This window comes from Crinia signifera, chromosome 19 (genome assembly GCF_055691185.1).
Source record: "Crinia signifera chromosome 19, ASM5569118v1, whole genome shotgun sequence".
NCBI classification, from domain to species: Eukaryota; Metazoa; Chordata; class Amphibia; order Anura; family Myobatrachidae; genus Crinia; species Crinia signifera.
In genome coordinates, this window is record NC_139226.1 from 71,690,249 (window position 1) to 71,708,854 (window position 18,606).

General features: G+C 44.9%; 1 protein-coding gene across 7 annotated transcripts in view; it reads left to right on the forward strand.

The window, feature by feature from the left end:
• Positions 1-18,606, forward strand: part of LOC146042655 (uncharacterized) — a 47,887-nt gene that overhangs the window by 20,156 nt on the left and 9,125 nt on the right. For 2 of the 7 annotated variants that reach the window (XR_014463963.1, XM_083162773.1), the window contains exon 2: positions 16,283-16,347. The gene's annotated coding sequence lies outside the window, so the exon portion shown is untranslated. The other 5 variants (XM_083162774.1, XM_083162769.1, XM_083162770.1 and 2 more) reach the window with 5 other exon arrangements.

Genomic DNA, 18,606 nt, shown 5'->3' on the forward strand with positions numbered 1-18,606 from the left:
TACCCTGCAATGTCTGGCTATGTGTCCATTGTTTCCACATTTGAAACATACTATTTGGTTTTGTCTTTCCGTCATAAATCGTTTGTCCAGATCAACAGCAGATTTCTTTAAAGTGTGTATTGACATCTGTCTGCAGTTGGGGTGAATGGTTTCTATGTTGGTTCTCAGATTTTCCCTAAGACCTTGTATCAGCACAGAGACAATCCCTTCCTTAAGATGTATGCTGTCCCCGGGGCTGGGGATACCAGAGTGTTTTGGCAACGCCTGTAAAGCACGGTTGAAATATCCGCTGGTGGACTCACCATCTTTCTGTGTGATGGTGAACCCTAGGGTATTTTCAACTGTCGCTGGGAAATATACACCCAATTGTATATTTATTAGGCGTATATTTTCCTGGTTGCCCTGTTCAGTTAAAATCTTATCGCCCTCTACACCACTGTCTCGAATGAACTTCTGGACATCTATGTGTGAAGGGAGGCACGCTCTCAACATGTATCGCCAATCCTTATTGGTGGGCTCATCTGAATTTCCTCGCTCCCTTACAAATTTCTGACACTTTGCCAGATCTTTGCTGGGATCAGGGAAATTTTTGATGATTGAATGACGTTCCAATCGTGTCCATGTATTGTGCATGTCACTATCCTTTACAGGCATTACCTCATCCCCGTCTCCCCGTCCACAAGGAGGTTCCACTGTGTGCAGAGGGCGGATCTGTATCCTCCCTGCACCATTGGACAACATCCCAGGAGCAACTATCTCTGTGCTGTGTTGTGTGTACTTACCTGTGTCTCCAATCGTGTTCCTGGCATCAGCCATCTCCTCGACCATAACGGCAGCAGCAGCTTGGGCTGTCTCAGCCTCTCTCTCCTTTCCGCTAGCTTCGCAAGGGATGGCTGATGTCAGGAATCTCCCTTGTGAATCTGTATCTTGCTTATAGGGGGTAAAAACAGGGTACAAGTTAGCAATGGATACATTATTACTCATGTCTTTCTTATGAGTCATTAACCCCTTCGGCACATATGGGGGTGGGGGAGCTGATTCTATTGTGGCAGCGGTTGTAACGGTTGCATTTTTATTGTGGCTGATTGCGTCAAGTATTGCCAGACCTCTGGTTCCCCATTGTTCCTGTCCTTCCTTCTGCCACAATTTAAGAATATCTATATGCTTCACTCTCTCCTTACGACTGGAGAGTAGGCATATTTCATCTTTTACTGCTGATAAGATTTCTGGATCGAAGCTACCAACACTGGGAAATTCTAACTTGCTGCCTTGTGTCATTTTTCTCCATTTATTTTGGTAAACAACTGCGAGTTCACCGTGCTTCCTGCACATCATAAAAGCAGCCGATCCTTTTGGCCGGCTTGCTTCCTCCCTAACATGCACGTTATCACAGCATGACCCGTTATTACCCATAATTACAGGAATAAACGTTCACAGCTTAATAGATATCGGTGGGTTATTACTTATCTGAGAGCTCCCCAAACACTCACTTCTACAGCTTCCTAGAACATCCCACAGTCAAGCAGGTGCGAAGGATACGAGGTACGATACTCAATCACCAAGTCTTTCAACTAGCAGCGAACTTCTAGCCAACTTGCTTGGTGCGGCACAATTTTTCCAGGGTATAACAAACTTGTTTTCCTATACCCCCAAAAATTGGATTTCTAAAGTAGCTAATCGGAAACAAGTGCGTTCCGATGTATCTTCTTGTACCCTCCTAGCGGAATCAATTCCACTGAAGGGGCAGTTCCTATGGGCACGTCGTCACGTGAACCCGGTCCTAACTGGACTGTCCTACACTGGACTACACTGCGCTTGAGTCGTGTCGTCACACACCCGTTCGCCTCAGTTATTTTTCACACTGGGCGCTGGTTACACCTTGGTCTTATGCATATATTTGAAATATTTCTGTACAGAAAATCTTCCCAGGCCGGTAGCTTTTCACTAGATACTTATGCAGGTATAAATCCCTTATAATACGCTATAGGAATCTATTAAAATAATGCTTGAGTTGCTTGCTTATGAAAAAATGAACAAAAGAAAAAAACTTATTTTTCTCTTTATTAAATCACCGCCCCATCCACAGTATATTACTATACTGTTTTAAATAAGGCTAGTGGTTTAATACTGTTCACCTTTGAGTTCCTATGTGTGCTGCATGTGCAGTACCAATGAACAGCCACGTGTGTACATGCGCTGTTCACAGGCCGCCGATGAATCGGCCACCCACGTGTTCTATAGTGTATTTGCAAGGTTGCACTCGGGTTTCGCTATACGCAGTAATTGCGCCTAAATGTGGAATAAATCCCTTAACTCCGTCCGAAAGTTACGTATCAGGATGCAAAATAAATCCTGCACTTAATCCGTAAATCACGTACAAAGATGCGAAAATTTCCCGATATGGGCACGTGCGCGCGCACCTTGCTTAATACACAATAGACGCTTTACGTTACTGCAAAAGGCCCAGGGCTTGTCGCCACGTGGCGGAGTCCCTGGTTTTGCAGTAACTAACAATAAAAGTTATAGTTTTGCACAGAGGGGATCCTCTATGTACTATAATAAACACAGACTCCACGTGTGCGAACCTTATCGCACGTGGTACATGTACTGTAATGAACAAGCAACTCAAGACACTATACCCCGTTAAACTACTTGTGGCAGGCAGAAGTACAGTTTACTAAACACTTAATGTATGCTTTAAACACGTGGTTTTCACTTATTGTGCTCCGGGTTCAACGCTAGCACTTCCCAAACCCCGCACCGCCGCGGACCTGGCCTATCCAGCAATGGATAATACTTCCACCCTTTTGCTGGTATAGGTCGGGTCGCACGCCTGGTACTGAGTTCTGGAATGTGGAGCGGACGGACGTGCCCCCAATTGTTAATGGTGATTATATATGACCAGAGAGACAATAAGTGAAAAGCGCAGGTTACGTAATAAGTCCGCAACCTGCGTACCCTTTATACCTAACTACGTGCGAACAAAACGTAGCGCAGCGTAGCGTACCTTGTATTGTATATTGTACACCAAGAACCAATACCTTAATAAGAGATTCCTTCGCAGTAATTTGTCTCTAATCTGCGAATATACCTTTATGGACAGTGTCTGTAATATACCTTTATCGCAAAATGCGAATAACAGACACAAACCACAGTATAGAAGTAAGGAGATAAGAACTCCATAAAAAGGTTGTATTTAAGTCCCTAATGGACAACAGGGGGTTACAGGAATAGAAAATACAGGTTTAACAAGTGATACAATATGCTAACAATGAATACTAAACAGGCTCTGCTAAGGGGAAAGAATACAGATACAAGACACAACCAGCCAACTATACAATAAGTATAAATACCGTTAATGCAACCGTTACCCGTCTCATCAAATATGCGAAGTGCAGTCCGGTCAGAGCTCACTATCGTTCAGGGCTGAACTATAGTCCGGTAGAAAAGTCATGGGAAGGTAGATGTGCCGAAGAGACTTTGGCTGCTCTGGGTCGCCTCTCTTATAGGGTCAGAAAGGGGAGGTCAAAGGCCATTCTCATTGGTCAGAGATCATATGTCAGGTCCACTGTGATTGGGGGTTAGACGCTGCACCTGGTCTGAATAGGTGCAGGGGAGTGAACTTTAAGAGTCCTTTGTTTGATGGTTTCGGCGTCAGCAGGGATAAGAACTGGTTTCATCTAGTTTCCTTTGTTACCTACTTTCAACAGAAACTGTCCCTGGATTATGGATTATGTCCATAACTATCGGGCAGTGTATATTGCGAAATATTCGCAATGACCGGAATACTTCGCATAATGAACTGAACGGAACGGTACTAAACACGATACAGACAGATGTATGCAGGGCTAACTAAGCTATGTGTGGCGTTCTAAACCTTTAACTATATTTTACTTAGTGTCAGTATGTATTTATGAATTTATGTGTGATAGTATGGCTACTCTTCTGGTCCACTTTGCCACGCATACTCGGGTATGGAAACTTTATTTGCGCAACTCTGCGAACCAAAATGGCGGCCATACTATCCTAAAATGGCGTGTGTGTAACTCGACTTCCATAATATATATATATATATATATATATACATCCAATAAGATAGAGCGCACTCACCAGACTTTCTACAGAATACTTGTTATAACAAGTATCCTGGAGAAAGTCTGGTGAGTGCGCTCTATCTTATTGGATATCTATGGCTAACACCACTAAAGTGTGACACCTGAGTTTATGGACACCCCAGCATTTATTGGAAGAATTTTGTGAGTGCTTATTTCTCTACTCGGATATATATGTATATATATATATATATATATATATATATATATATATATATATATATATATATATATACAAACAAGCAGCTGATGGCACTCCCAAGATTGGATAATGACTGTGCGGCGGCAGAAACAAATGAACAAAAGAATCAACACAGGCTTGTGTGTCAACGTTTCGGGCAGAGCCCTTTATCAGGACATGGAAAGCAAGAGACATGTACTTACATTTATAGGAGACAGTGGGGTCAGGGACACCTCGTGCAGAAATCACCAGCACGGCCCGGGCGGGTGTAGAGTGACGTTATCTGGCGCACTCAGACGGGACAACGGGGTCACCGGGGGCGTGCCAAATTAACCCAGATAGTGTGGTTGCTAAGGATACTGAGGACCTGGATAGCACTCTCAGATGTGGAGAGAAACCCGTCGGCTAACAGCCGAGTGAGAGAGCACAGGAGAACGGGGAAGCGGTGGCGGTGTTGAAAGCCGGCTGCTGATGTCTGCAGCGCAGTTCTGTGGGGACAATACTGTATAATAAAGTTACATTCATGCATAATGTTACAGACTGTATATATTGGGCACAAATGATAAAGAGATAAGGGACACAATGACACTTTACTTAAGAAACAACAGTATGGCTATGAAATACACGAAAAGGAACAGTATGAAAATGCACTGCGGGAGACAGACGGTTACATGTCACTGATGGGTGGAAAGCTTAGACTGGGTGGTGGGTAGGGACTGCGGGGGTGGCTGGTGCGTGCTCGGTGCTAGAAGAGAACATAGCGTGTAGAGGAGGATGGATGGCAGTGATGCCAATATACAGTGATAAGGTGTGCGAGACGGGAGGTGGGACAGAAGATGTGAAGACGGGAGGTGGGACAGAAGATGTGAAGACAGTATCACCGGGTTGTGACAGCAGTACATCGCTGACTGACGTGAGGTGCATGAATGTGAGGGTGCTGGGAACGGGGGAGACGTGATAATGGAGAGGAAGTAACAGGGGATATGGTAAGGTGCGTAGAGCAACATAAGCCAAGGCGGAGCCAGGAACAGAGGGTGAGAATGAAGAGTTGGAGAATGAGAAGTGTGGAAAAAGGGGTAAGTAGGTGAACCGACAGTGGAAGGGGAAAGAGGAGCTGAGGATTTGGAGAGGTCACAGGGGATGAGAAGAAGTAGTAGGGAAAGATCAGAGGGAAAAAAGAAGCACCTGTATGTAAAAGGAAGAATTTCATTAAGCCCATTAGGTTGTACAGTGTCCAATTGATGGATCCATTTGGCTTAGAGCCTGAGCAGGGCACAGCCCCTGTCTCCGCCTCTCTGGTTGTCAGGTATGCAGTCTATGATTTTATATCTCAGGCTGGGTAAACTGTGTTGAAGGGCCTTCCAATGCCTGGCTACTGGTTGGTCAGAGCCCTTAGTCCCCAAGGCTGCACGGATGCTGGACTTGTGCATGGCTATCCGTTCTTTAAATTGACGAATGGTTTTACCAACATAGAGGGAACCAGGGCTGCCAAGAGAAATCCTGGGCCCCGGTACATCAACTTTCCAGGGCCCCCATGGGGGATGTGTAGGGTTACCACCTTTTTGTTGAGAGATTCCCGGAGAGTGGCCCGCCCCTTGACACGCCCCCAGCCTCACCCCTTGATCCACCCCAGCCCCGCCCCTTGACCTGCCTTATCATGTTTTTTAACCTTTCCTTCCATTCTATTATTGATTTTGCACACCGTAATGCCCCTTACATGTTATACCACACACCGTGATGCCCATTACACGTTAAGCCACACCGCAATGCTTATTACACATGCCAGGACTCGACAATTTAAAAAAAATCTAGGAGCCAAGATGAAAGTGTAATGTTAGACAAACTAAAACTAGGGAAAGTACGCACCAAAGGCGCACCAAATATGTAATGCCTATTATGTCACAAACCCATTACATATTATACCATATGCCATAATGCCAATTATACATTATGCCACACACCGTAACGCTCATTACCATAATACCAATTATATATTACATCACATTCCGTAATGCCCATTACACATTGTGCACACACACACACACAGTGATGCCCATTACAAGTTACTTCACACACCGTGATGCCCATTACACTTTACATCACACACCATGATGCCCATAACACATTACATCACACACACCGTGATGCCCATTACATGTTATGTCACACACTGTGTTGCCCATTACACGTTAGGCCACACACCGTGATGCCCATTACATGTTACATGACACACCATGATGCTCATAACACATTACATCACACACACCTTGATGCCCATTACATGTTATGTCACACACCGTGTTGCCCATTACACATTAGGCCACACACCATGATGCCCATTACATGTTACATGACATACCATGATGCCCATTACAAGTTACATCACACACTGTGATGCCCACTAAACCTTACATCACACACTGTGATGCCCATTACACGTTACGTCACACACTGTGATGCCCATTACACGTTACGTCACACACTGTGATGCCCATTACACTTTACGCCACACACCGTGATGCCCATTATACGTTACGTCACACACTGTGGCGCTCACTACACACTACGCCACACTACACGTTGTCACACACTGTGATGCCATTTACATATTATACCACACAATGGATATTACGTGTTATGCCACATAAGTGCCACTTACCTAAATGATAATTGCTAGGGAATTCTTGCTCGATGCCATAGGGGATTACATTCTTGTAGTGTAGGGCTCAGGACCCACGCAGGACCAGTCGAGACTCACTCAGAGCATCAGCTGCAGGCAGGGCTATTTTTGTGCAGGCTCCAGCAGGAACTGAGGCCCTTATTCTAGCTCACTCTTTCAGACAATATATTTCTCAGATGGACAAAACCATGTGAACTGCAGGTGAGGCGGGTGTTACTTGTGCAGAGGTAATTAGATTTGGGTGGGGTTTTACACCTGCCTCACCTGCAGTGCACATGGTTTTGTCCATCTAAGAAATATTTAGTCAGAAAGAGTGAACTAGAATAAGGGCCTCAGTTCCTGCTGAAGCCTGCTCAAAAATAGCCCTGGCTGCAGGACACGATGCCAGGGGCTCCTCGGCGCTATCAGCCTCACTCAGGGCCTTATTCTGGTTGGTGCGGCCGGGCCGTACGCGTACGTCCCGGGGTTTTTTATGATCTGCGCATGCGTACATTCGCTAATGCGCAGGCGCGAACACTCCACAACGCTTACGGACGGGTCTCAACGTGCGAAAAAACCTATACGCGAGTGTACGGGCATTGGGGGCGGCATAGGGGCGTGATGAGGGGAGCGGCCGAAATAATGAGGGAAAATGGGCGTAAATATGGGCGTACACGGGGGTGTGCACCAAAAATGAGCGGTGCTACTACCGCACGATCGACTAAAGCACCGTTCATTTCGGACACAAAACAGGCGGCCGCCAACCGCCATCTCAAACCACCCCTACAGATACCGCATGCCAGCGTGCGCCTGGATTTGCTAATTTACGCTGATTACTACCAAACACATACACCTGAATGTAATAAGCAATGCTGCAGTCTATTAAGTCCAAACCATGATTTCACTACCTGCAAGCCACACACAGCACTCTAACACATTGGAAGCTTATCTTTCTATACTTCTCTACATTTAAAGGTTTGTTTAATTTAAGGTAAGAATCTTTTTAAGACCTGCTTATATATGCTAAGGTAGGTATTTGTTAAACAGTTAGACACATTCACTACGTGCTTTCATAGATTTTACACAGTAGCACACTCAATCTACACAAGTCAACATGTGTCAACGTGTTCACTCCAATACAAACATAGGTTTTGTATTTAGGATACAATAACATAAACCACATCTTACACCTACAAAGGATGTTTCAGCAATGTTTTAAGCCCATGGCCACTATTTTGCACATTAATTAATTCAATCAATTAATTAATTTTCATAATTCTAGTTGAAAGCCAAGATTTGCAGGTCCATATATGTGAAGGGTATGTCAGCGTACACGGACGTACGCTCACTCTCACGAGCGGTGACATAAGCTGACTTTTCTATTGAAAACAATAGGGACCCGTCCGTGCAAGCTGGCGTACGCTCAGATAGCCGCAAGAAGTCGGTGGGAAGACGGACGAGAGACGTCCGTAAACGGTGGTGTACGCTCAATTGTACGCCAGTTGTCGGAGTGTAAGGGCTGGCCCGTCCGTGTACGTTGGCGTACGCTCAATTGTACGCCACTCCCCTTTGACGTTGTTTCTGGCCGTACGTATGCGGCTGAGTTGTGGGTGGACTTAACCCCAACGGCCGCGTACGGATAGCGTACGTTAATAGCGAACGTACGCACGTTTGGCCGCTCCGATCAGAATAACCTCCTCAGTCAGGGCTGAACCAGAGTCTAGGGCCTGCTATGGCAGGGGGTGCTCAGCCACAGGCCCACATAGGGCTGAACCACTGCACTGCACTCAATTATCTCAGGTGGCGTGGCTTCACGATTTTGTGGGCTTCCGATGGGCAAGGCGGCAGCCGTGTTGATGACATGGGTTGTGTGAACGGCAAGTCTTAAATAACAATACTGGCACTAGCAGTGGAACGAACTTGAGTGTGCCCAAACTTCCTACTGTGTACAATACCGGAAGTACTTCCAGTAGGACAGACCCAGTGGGGGTATTTATATGGGTAAGTGAATGTCTTTTTGTGTGTATATTTATGCTGTATTGCCCTGAGGACGGGGAAGACCCTGAAAGCGCTAGGTGCTGATAGTCACTTCTGCATAATTGCTTATGTGTCCCATTTATTGGATTTTATATATATATATATATATATATATATATATATATATATTTATGATACATAGTCATACTAACCGCTACATTGATAAGTCTGCTGTAATGTCCCATGTTTATTCTTAATTCTGGCATATTTAACACTGCTGCATATTTATATTTGTGTCTATTTCTGCTCCATAGATTCTTTCCTATTGAGTCTGGTATTGGCGGCCAGGGACGCCTCCCAGCTAATGCAGTGAGTGACTATGGCAACGCATCTGGTTGCCAGGCACTCCTGACCAGCACGGATGACTTCAGTGGACGGGGACGCAACCGCGTGCGGAAGCGGAGACCGAGCCACACTCGGTTGCCAGCCATGACTCTACAGGATTGTAAGTATATAAGTTACCCGCTTGCAAGCGGTTGTTATTATTGTTTGTTCATGTGCCAGGCGCCTTGAGGAAAATACCCGCCGTGGTATTGAAACGTCGGCCATGCCGCACATGTTGTTTCTATCATTGACCGATAAAATCATCATACACAAAGACCCAGGAGTGACACTTCTTCCTTCGTAGTACCCATTCATTTAGTGGGCACCCGGGCAATTTATTCTGACAGAAGAGTGCCGGTTCAACACCAACCTTATATATACACATACATACATACATATATATGGAGATCGTGGGGCTGGGCGTGGGCTTGACTCCCGCCTCACGCAGCACACATTGCTATTTAAGCTTGATTCACTTATCTGTATGTTAGCCTGAAGACAACATGTAAATGTTGAAACGTAGCTGAGTGCTAATTATTAAACCACCTATTCATACAAGGCTGGAGTGCTGCATCATTGTTCTCTGTATATGCTGTTCCAGTAGTGGATGCGGGCACCCGCCGAGGGTTTATCTGTACAGTGTTGGAGTGCCGGACACAAGTGTTTGCTATGCTATATATATATAGTGGAGTCACTCACCAGTCAAGATCTTGACAAAGGTTCCAGAGGACTGGCGATTGTGAATTTACATGGACAACCATCTCTACATATATATATATATATGTGTGTATGTGTATATATATATATATATATATATATATATATATATATATATATATATATATATATATATAGTATATAGGGAGAAGAATTAACTAATAAGCCAGGCAGGGCAGAAAAAAAAATGAACTTACAGGGCAGGACTCAGAGTCAGACAGATTCAGGAGCTCCTGTGGTTCCAGCCTCCTGACTGCACCGTCCCCATCCTGACTTTCCCCTCACGGCATGTGCTGTGCAAGGCAGGCAAGCTGCTGCAGTCTGTAGAGACACAGACTCGTGAGATAATGAGAGCATCATCTCGCAAGATTGTCTCTACAGACACTCCGCAGCGGTGGACGCCGGCCTCTACCACTGACACTGTGTGCAAACAGCAGTCACAGTGAGTGAGAGACAAGTGACACAGGGTGCTGCTCCAGACCCGCTCTTCCCGGCGCCCGGCAAGCTGCCGCCCAACACCCCCCCCTCGGCGGGGGCACCCGTGTTCCCGCAACACCGCTGCCTTTAAAAGATTAAAAAAAAAAACGGAATGTGTCTGTGTGTCCCCTGACAGGCCCGGGACCAGGTAAAATGTACCCGCCCCCCCTGCCTCTTGGCGGCCCTGGAGGGAACCACAGGGACACTTGATGTAATAGACCACATAACGGCTGCTGCAAGTGAGGGGATGGCGGATGGGGATTCTGGCACCTGTTCGAGGGTGCAGAAAGAAGTCATCTGTTTCAAGTCCGTTACAGGTGACACATTTAAGGCAACGGAAGTTTCCATTTTTTCTGCGAAGGAAAGACTGTATCGGAGCTTCTTTGAAATTCGAAATGTCATTATGTACAATCAAGTCTTTGATGTTTTTGCTGCGTTTGTATGCTGGCATGTTTGAGCAGATGACGAGAGGTCAGATTCTTTTGGCTGCTTTCACCAGGATTTGGCTGGCAGTTGAATAGCATTGCGACCACACAATTTTGCTGGTCGTGCCTGGGTTGTCTTTTGGTACCAGCAAGAGATTCCGTTATGTGGTCTATTACATCAAGTGTCCCTGTGGTTCCCTCTATATTGGTAAAACCATTTGTCAATTTAAAGAAGTCCAGCATCCGTGCAGCCTTGGGGACTAAGGGCTCTGACCAACCAGGAGCCAGGCATTGGAAGGCCCTTCAACACAGTTTACCCAGCCTGAGATATAAAATCATAGACTGCATACCTGACAACCAGAGAGGCGGAGACAGGGGCTGTGCCCTGCTCAGGCTCAAAGCCAAATGGATCCATCAATTGGACACTGTACAACCTAATGGACTTAATGAAATGCTTCATTTTGCTTGTTTTCTTTAACATTTAATTTTCTTTCCATACAGGTGCTTCTTTTTTTCCCTCTGATCTTTCCCTACTACTTCTTCTCATCCCCTGTGACCTCTCCAAATCCTCAGCTCCTCTTTCCCCTTCCACTGTCAGTTCACCTGCTTACCCCTTTTTCCACACTTCTCATTCTCCAACTCTTCAGTCTCACCCTCTGTTCCTGGCTCCCCCTTGGCTTATGTTGCTCTAGGCACCTTACCATATCCCCTGGTACTTCCGCCCCGTGATCACATCTCCCCCGTTCCCAGCACCCTCACATTCACGCACCTCACGTCAGTCAGCGATGTACTGCTGTCACAACCCGGTGACACTGTCTTCATATCTTCTGTCCCACCTCCCGTCTTCACATCTTCTGTCCCACCTCCCGTCTCGCACACCTCATCACTGTATATTGGCATCACTGCCATCCATCCTCCTCTACACGCTCTTTTCTCTTCTAGCACCGGGCACGCACCAGCCACCCCCGCAGTCCCTACCCACCACCCAGTCTCAGCTTTCCACCCATCAGTGAATTTTCATACTGTTCCTTTTCGTGTATTTCATAGCCATGCTGTTGTTACTTCAGTTAAGTGTCATGGTGTCCCTTATCTCTTTATCATTTGTGCCCAATATATACAGTCTGTAACATTATGCATGAATGTAACTTTATTATATTGTCCCAACAGAACTTCGCTGCAGACATCAGCAGCCGGCTTTCAGCATCGCCGCCGCTTCCCCGTTCTCCTGTGCTCTCTCACTCGGCTGTTAGCCGACGGGTTTCTTGCTTTCCATGTCTTGATAAAGGGCTCTGCCCGAAACGTTGACACACAAGCCTGTGTTGATTCTTTTGTTCATTTGTTTCTGCCGCCGCGCAGTCATTATCCAATCTTGGGAGTGCCATCAGCTGCTTATTTGTTACATGCTTCCTTGTGAAATTGAAAGGCACCCCAAGTATCTGCACGTTTAAAGATGAGTGCCAGGACCCCCTTTCCCTATATATATATATATATATATATCTCAATGCGATATGAAGTGATTTTTGACCTGTTCATAACCCCAGTATCCACTACGCATGGAGTTGATTTTATATAGTGTGGCGAGCGGACGCGAATTACTGCGCTCGCCACACTATATAAAATCAACTCCATGCGTAGTGGATAGTGGGGTTATGAACAGGTCAACAATCGCTTTGGATCACATCGATATATCGGCCGATATCGCATACGATATATCGGGTACAGTGAAACTACATAAGTACCTGTACCAGTATTAATTTATATATGTATAATGTTATTATGATGTAATCGATGGTCGTTTTCACTGTCACCATCGATGGAAAGTGGAAACCACACCGTTTGCCATCCCTACTGCCGATTCCTTGGTAACTTCACTCACTTCACTTGTACCCGCACTATACGGCGCATGCGTACTTACTGTGCGGGTTTCGGACGGAAATGACATTTGAGTGTTCTCAGCGCTTCCGTGACCGTCTCACTCTCTGCCCAGGACAGACATGGCGGTATCGGCGCCTAATGCTAGCAATCCCATCGTGTTCTTCGATATCAATATCGGGGGACAGGTAATGTGCAGTGCTCGGACATAGAGCTTCCCCTATGTCCTTATGTACAGCTCGTCGGTATGCTATAGTATCTACAGACACGCCACGCAGAGCGGTGATTGGGTTCTATTAAATCAATTGGTTATAGCACAAAGAGCACTTGCAACGTAAAGCCCTAATTCTGTGTTATCTGAGATTCGGTCGTTCTGTGCTGTATCATACACTACAAAAGTGCCGGCTTGTGATAGTAGGTCTCGCGGGGTAGGTAGAGGTAGGAGCGGATCCTTCTGTTGCCTCCCCGTTCTGTGGCTACCCATCATCAGCCCATTTTCCTGCACCTCCATGTACATGTTCGATAACTGACAACTAATAGAGTAGCACTTTATGAGTGCATGGTTGGGATAAGTGTCCCCAGGTAGTGATGTCCGTCGGGGACTTCACCTGTCTCTATCTGTGGGCCAGTCTGACCATAGAGCGAGACGCTATGGAAATAGATACAATATTATAATAAAACATAGTAGCTGTGGCTCTGAATTTGCTGTCAGGTGTAACATGCACAAGTGGTGCTGCATAAGTGACCCAATTTGCCTACCGTGCTGATGAGCGATTACAGTTTTATTCACAATATGTTGGTAATCCTCTCCCATACTACAGACCATGTAATATGCTAATGTAGTTTTTAGATTTGCAGTGAGAAGAGTTTGAAATTGCACACAAGTAAAAGTTTGATTTTCTATATGAAGTTTCCTGGGGATAATTGTAATGCCAGTCACCCCCTTTACCTAGTATTAATAAGGGGTAATGGATGATAGGTCGACAGATACTAAAGGTTGACTTGAAAATGGTCCCACAAGGGATTTTTTTCTCTCCATGTTTTCTCACTGTGTAAAATTTACTATCCATGCATTCAAATATTTATAACAGTAAATTGTGGCAAGCAAAGCAGAGCCAACCACCGTGCCCTAAACATGGCTAGCAAAACATGCTTGCTCTAATTTAGGTGATATATAGTTTAACATGCAAATGAATACCAAAAAGTGTCAGCCTTTTGTCCCTGTCGACCTTCTGAATGTTTATCTATTAATCCACACTCATCAATAGATGCCCCTCACAACAGACTCTACTTTGAGTTATGCACATTATGCAATGCGTTGGTTTTATGCAGGCCACATAAGCAGCATTATGTGTGTAATCCAAGTAATGAGGATAGTTGATACTTGTAAGATGAGAAGAATGTGTTGAAATGCACCACATTTTTTATGTATATTTTCTCCTTGTAGGCACAGCAGCCCAAAGTAAGGTTCATTGTAAGGCATATAAATCAGTGTATAAACATTTGAAATAAAATACATCTTTATTTCCTTGGTGAAATATTTATTTATTATGTCTGATTGGGCTTAATTTGAGTGTGTGTGTGTAAATCAGAGGTTCACAAAAGTGGTCGTTAGGGCACCCTAATGGTCTAGGTGGCTGAGGTACTAATTTATACCCCTTTCAGACAGAAAATAAGACCCGGGAATTTCCCTGCTCTTGCCGTGTCGACCCGGGTTTTTCTTCTGTCTGAAAGGGTCAACACGGGTCTAAAGTTCCGGGACTTCGACCCAGGTATTTACCTGGGTTTTTCCCGGGTCTGTATTCCAAAAACCCGGGTCGCCGGCTGTCTGAAAGGAAACGACCCGGGTTTTTGGGATTATTACACATTGTTAGGCACTGATTGGCTCTCCATGTGGGGTGCTGGCTGATTGGTTGTGAGGATAGGCTTCTCTGATTGGCTGGGAGAGCATGGCAATGGAGCTGGCCTCTGAGGTCATTAGGGAGCTGAAAAAGGATAGCATGGCCCACTGGTAGAAGCAAGAGGTGAGAGCTGCTGGCAGTGAGAGGGGAGGAGGATATCGACAAACAGATGACTGGGACAGTCGAAGATGCCACAGTGTACTCAAACATTGCAAATCTACTGACAGCCATGTGAGGTAACATGTACCTTCCAGTATATAAAAACAATAAAACTTGTTTACAACATATCCTTGTGTCATGCCATGGTTAATGCAATGCAGTGAGCAGTCACCACCCACTTTTGATGACCTCATCTCTGTGTGGCCTTTAAAACTGTCCTTTTCTTATGACACACAGAGTTTTGCAGGAAAAATCCGGCTTCTGTGTGAAAGGGGTCGACACGGGAAATACCCGGGTTTTTGCTCCTGTGTGAAAGGGGGTCAGCCCCTTGCTGCCTAGTTGTACCCGGGTTTTTGTATCCGGGAAATACCTGGGTTTTTGGGATTTTTCTGTCTGAAAGGGGTATTAGTCGCCTTTGGTGAGGTATGGATTATAGTTAACTTTTGGACTGTTAGGCTGCCTTATGAGATGTGGGACAGATTTATCAATGAGTTATATTCTTGTTATCACTCGTTACAAATGATAAATGGTGTTCCATCAAATCAGCTATTAACTCATTTGTTTGAAAATTACAGGAGCTGATTGGAGAGCGCACCATTTCTCGCTGTAACAACTGATAACATGAATATCACTCGTTGATAACTCTGCTGGTGTAAAGTTGATCCAGTGTTGAAATTGTACAATAAAAACACAGCTAATGCCTAACCACATGTATATGTCAATGTTCATACAAGCATTTGGGTTCCTGAAAATTTCAATAAATGGACAGTCACTGTATGTGGGTATACACTGATGAATATATAATTATGACACATCAGAAAATTTTATTTTAATAAACTTAGTTAATCTGGTTCCACAGGGAATCCAGACTTATAAATAAAAAAGTGCTATTTTATAATTTTGACTGCAAAAGAGTAATAAAGTTTAATTTATATAGCACACTTTCTCCAACATACAGAGGATGTTGGTAGTACAGTAACAGACAAGTTACAGACAAAAAAAACCCTTGCGCACACAGTGAGCATAATGCAGGATCCAGGTGCAACATCCATTTTAGGCACTCTAAGTAGGATTACCCCTAAAAGAAATGACCCAAAATGGGTGATTTCAGTGTATATTCAGTTCCATGTATTTTTCACCCGTTTGTGCAAAGTAAAGTTTGAGAGTGATGAAAAAAAATAGGGATGGATTGAAAGGATTTTTCACAAATACTACATTAACATAGAAGTACACTATACAAACAAATTAAAAGATCTCAGTTCTTTACTTTCAATATCCAGGTGTTTTATTTATTTTTTCATTCCACTTTTAGTCAAAGTAGTTGATGACTCTTACATTTAGTGAACCTGAGAATTACACAATGCATTTTCTTTTTTTTACCTTTGGGTATGTTGACCACTGTTTTTTTCCTCTTTTAGGAAGTTGGTCGGATGAAGATGGAGCTTTTTGCAGATGTTGTGCCAAAAACAGCAGAAAATTTCAGGTATTGCTGCGTTTTTATGAAATGTTATTATAATGTTATTAGACATGTTATAATGTCTCCTCTAGCCTCCAAACTTTCAAGTGTTCCCTGAAAACTCACCTCTTCAGGCAAGCCTATCATATTTAAGTTCTACACGCATAACCCTCTGAGTCACTTATGTATTATATAGCTTCCCTTCTGGACTTGTTACTTTGTGGGACTGCTATGCTATTACTGGTGCCTGTCCTTGTGTTTCCCTCCTATATCCCTATAGATTGTAAGCTTGCAGCAGGGCCCTCCTACCTCCAAGTCTGTCTGTTGTTACCCAGTATGTTTTATCTACTATTGTAAAGCGCAACGGAATCTGCTGCGCTGTATAAGAAACTGGAAATAAATAAATAAATATTATACTTCAGGTTTCCTCTACCTCCCAATGGCAGCCACTAATGGTTTAAGTCCCAGAGGGTAGTATACTGGAAAGGAAACAGAAAAAAAAGAACACTGGCCCCTATATAAGCTCCTCCTACATAGGTATCATTGTCTTTTTTTCCTTTCCAGGGTAGTGGACAGGCTTACCCTGAGTTGCTAGCCCTCTCCACTGCCTAGAGTTGTTGGGGTAGAGGCCAGATGGGGAAAGGTACCCTGCTGTCGAGTGCAGTAAGGGTTACCTGTTTCTGCTGGGCAGAAGCATCCGGGTGCCTAGAGCAGAGATGCAGCGCTGAAAATTTGGAGCAGGGCACTTCCATGGTCGAGCATGCCGGCGTCTGAAGTCAGTATGCTTATGGCTTGGCTGGAAGACTGCTGGGGGAGGCGCCCTGCGGACGTTCTGAGCTGCATCTATCGCCGGCCGGGAACCGGACGGGGAGTAGGAGATGCGGCGCTGACTCACAGCGTCTGGCGTCATCAATTGACGTGGCGGGGACGCCGGAGCGTGCAGTACGCACCCAGCGAGGTTGTTTTTAAACGAAAAACGGGAAAAGTAGCGTTTTGCGGCGGCACCAGGCGGCGGCACTCGCTGGACTTGGCAGACGTAATGATGCACAGAGGCAAAAGTTTAGCCAATAACGTTTCGGTCTTTAATGAACTTCGTCAGATTGAACAACAAACATACAGATAAATCTTACCTAAATACCCCTGCCACCAACGTGATCTGGTCCCGGGAGGCGCCTTCCGTCTGGATCTCTGACGTCACTGCTGGGCGACGTGCGGCGTCTGTCGCACACAGACGTCAGACGCATCACCATGGAGACCTTACAAAACTATATATATACACACATATACACACAGCATAATTATAATCCTCCAGCAGAAGCACGTTTGTTGTTCAATCTGACGAAGGTCATCAAAGACCGAAACATTATTGGCTAAACTTTTGCCTCTGTGCATCATTATGCCTGCCAAGTCCAGCGAGTGCCGTTGCCAGCTACTGTGTATATATATATATGTGTGTGTGTGTGTGTGTATATGTATGTAAGTGTGTGTGTGTGTGTATATATATATATATATATATATATATATATATATATATACACACACACACACACACACACACACACACGGCCCAGCACTCACTACAACAAACTAACTCACCTTAACATTCAAATTCTCAATTAAATAAATAATGGGGGTTTTAGTTCATGAATTGATCATGGGGTTGATTTTCAATTAACCTCTGTTACTGTGATCATAGCTTTCTCATGCACCCTAGATAAGATCAATCAATCAAGATGTATCAAGTTTCGCCGTTTGAACGGCGTTTTACCGCTGCGTTGTCCTACCTGTGTTGCGGACCCTTTCCGCAAATGTATCAATGTTTAGTGGCAGGGCGGCCGGAGCTGACAGCGCGATGTTGTAGCGTTTTTCGTTCTGCGCATGCGCGAGATTGAAGTTCGAGAGATTCAATCTGCGCATGCGCGAGAATGAATATAGAGTCATGGGAAATGTAGTGTTATGATTGTCTTGCACATGCTCAGTGGTTTGGAGCTGCAGGCGCCATTTTATGCATGCAGAAATGGCGCAGTAAGCAGTGTGGAGTGTGTGGACAGTAGAAAGGTGTATAATGTAAGTGTTTTGCACATTTCTTTGTACAGCATTCAGGCTGCCCGGGACTGGCACTCTATGCTCATACTCATACAGATGAATACAGTCCCCGGGTCATCCTCTGTGCCATCCTGCCTTCTGTGCCAGGATCACTCTTCTCCTGTCTGTGACTTTCACTCTCTATTCATCCTGCCAGTGCCATCTTATTTGGCCTTTCCTTGCTATGTCAGTCACTTTCTA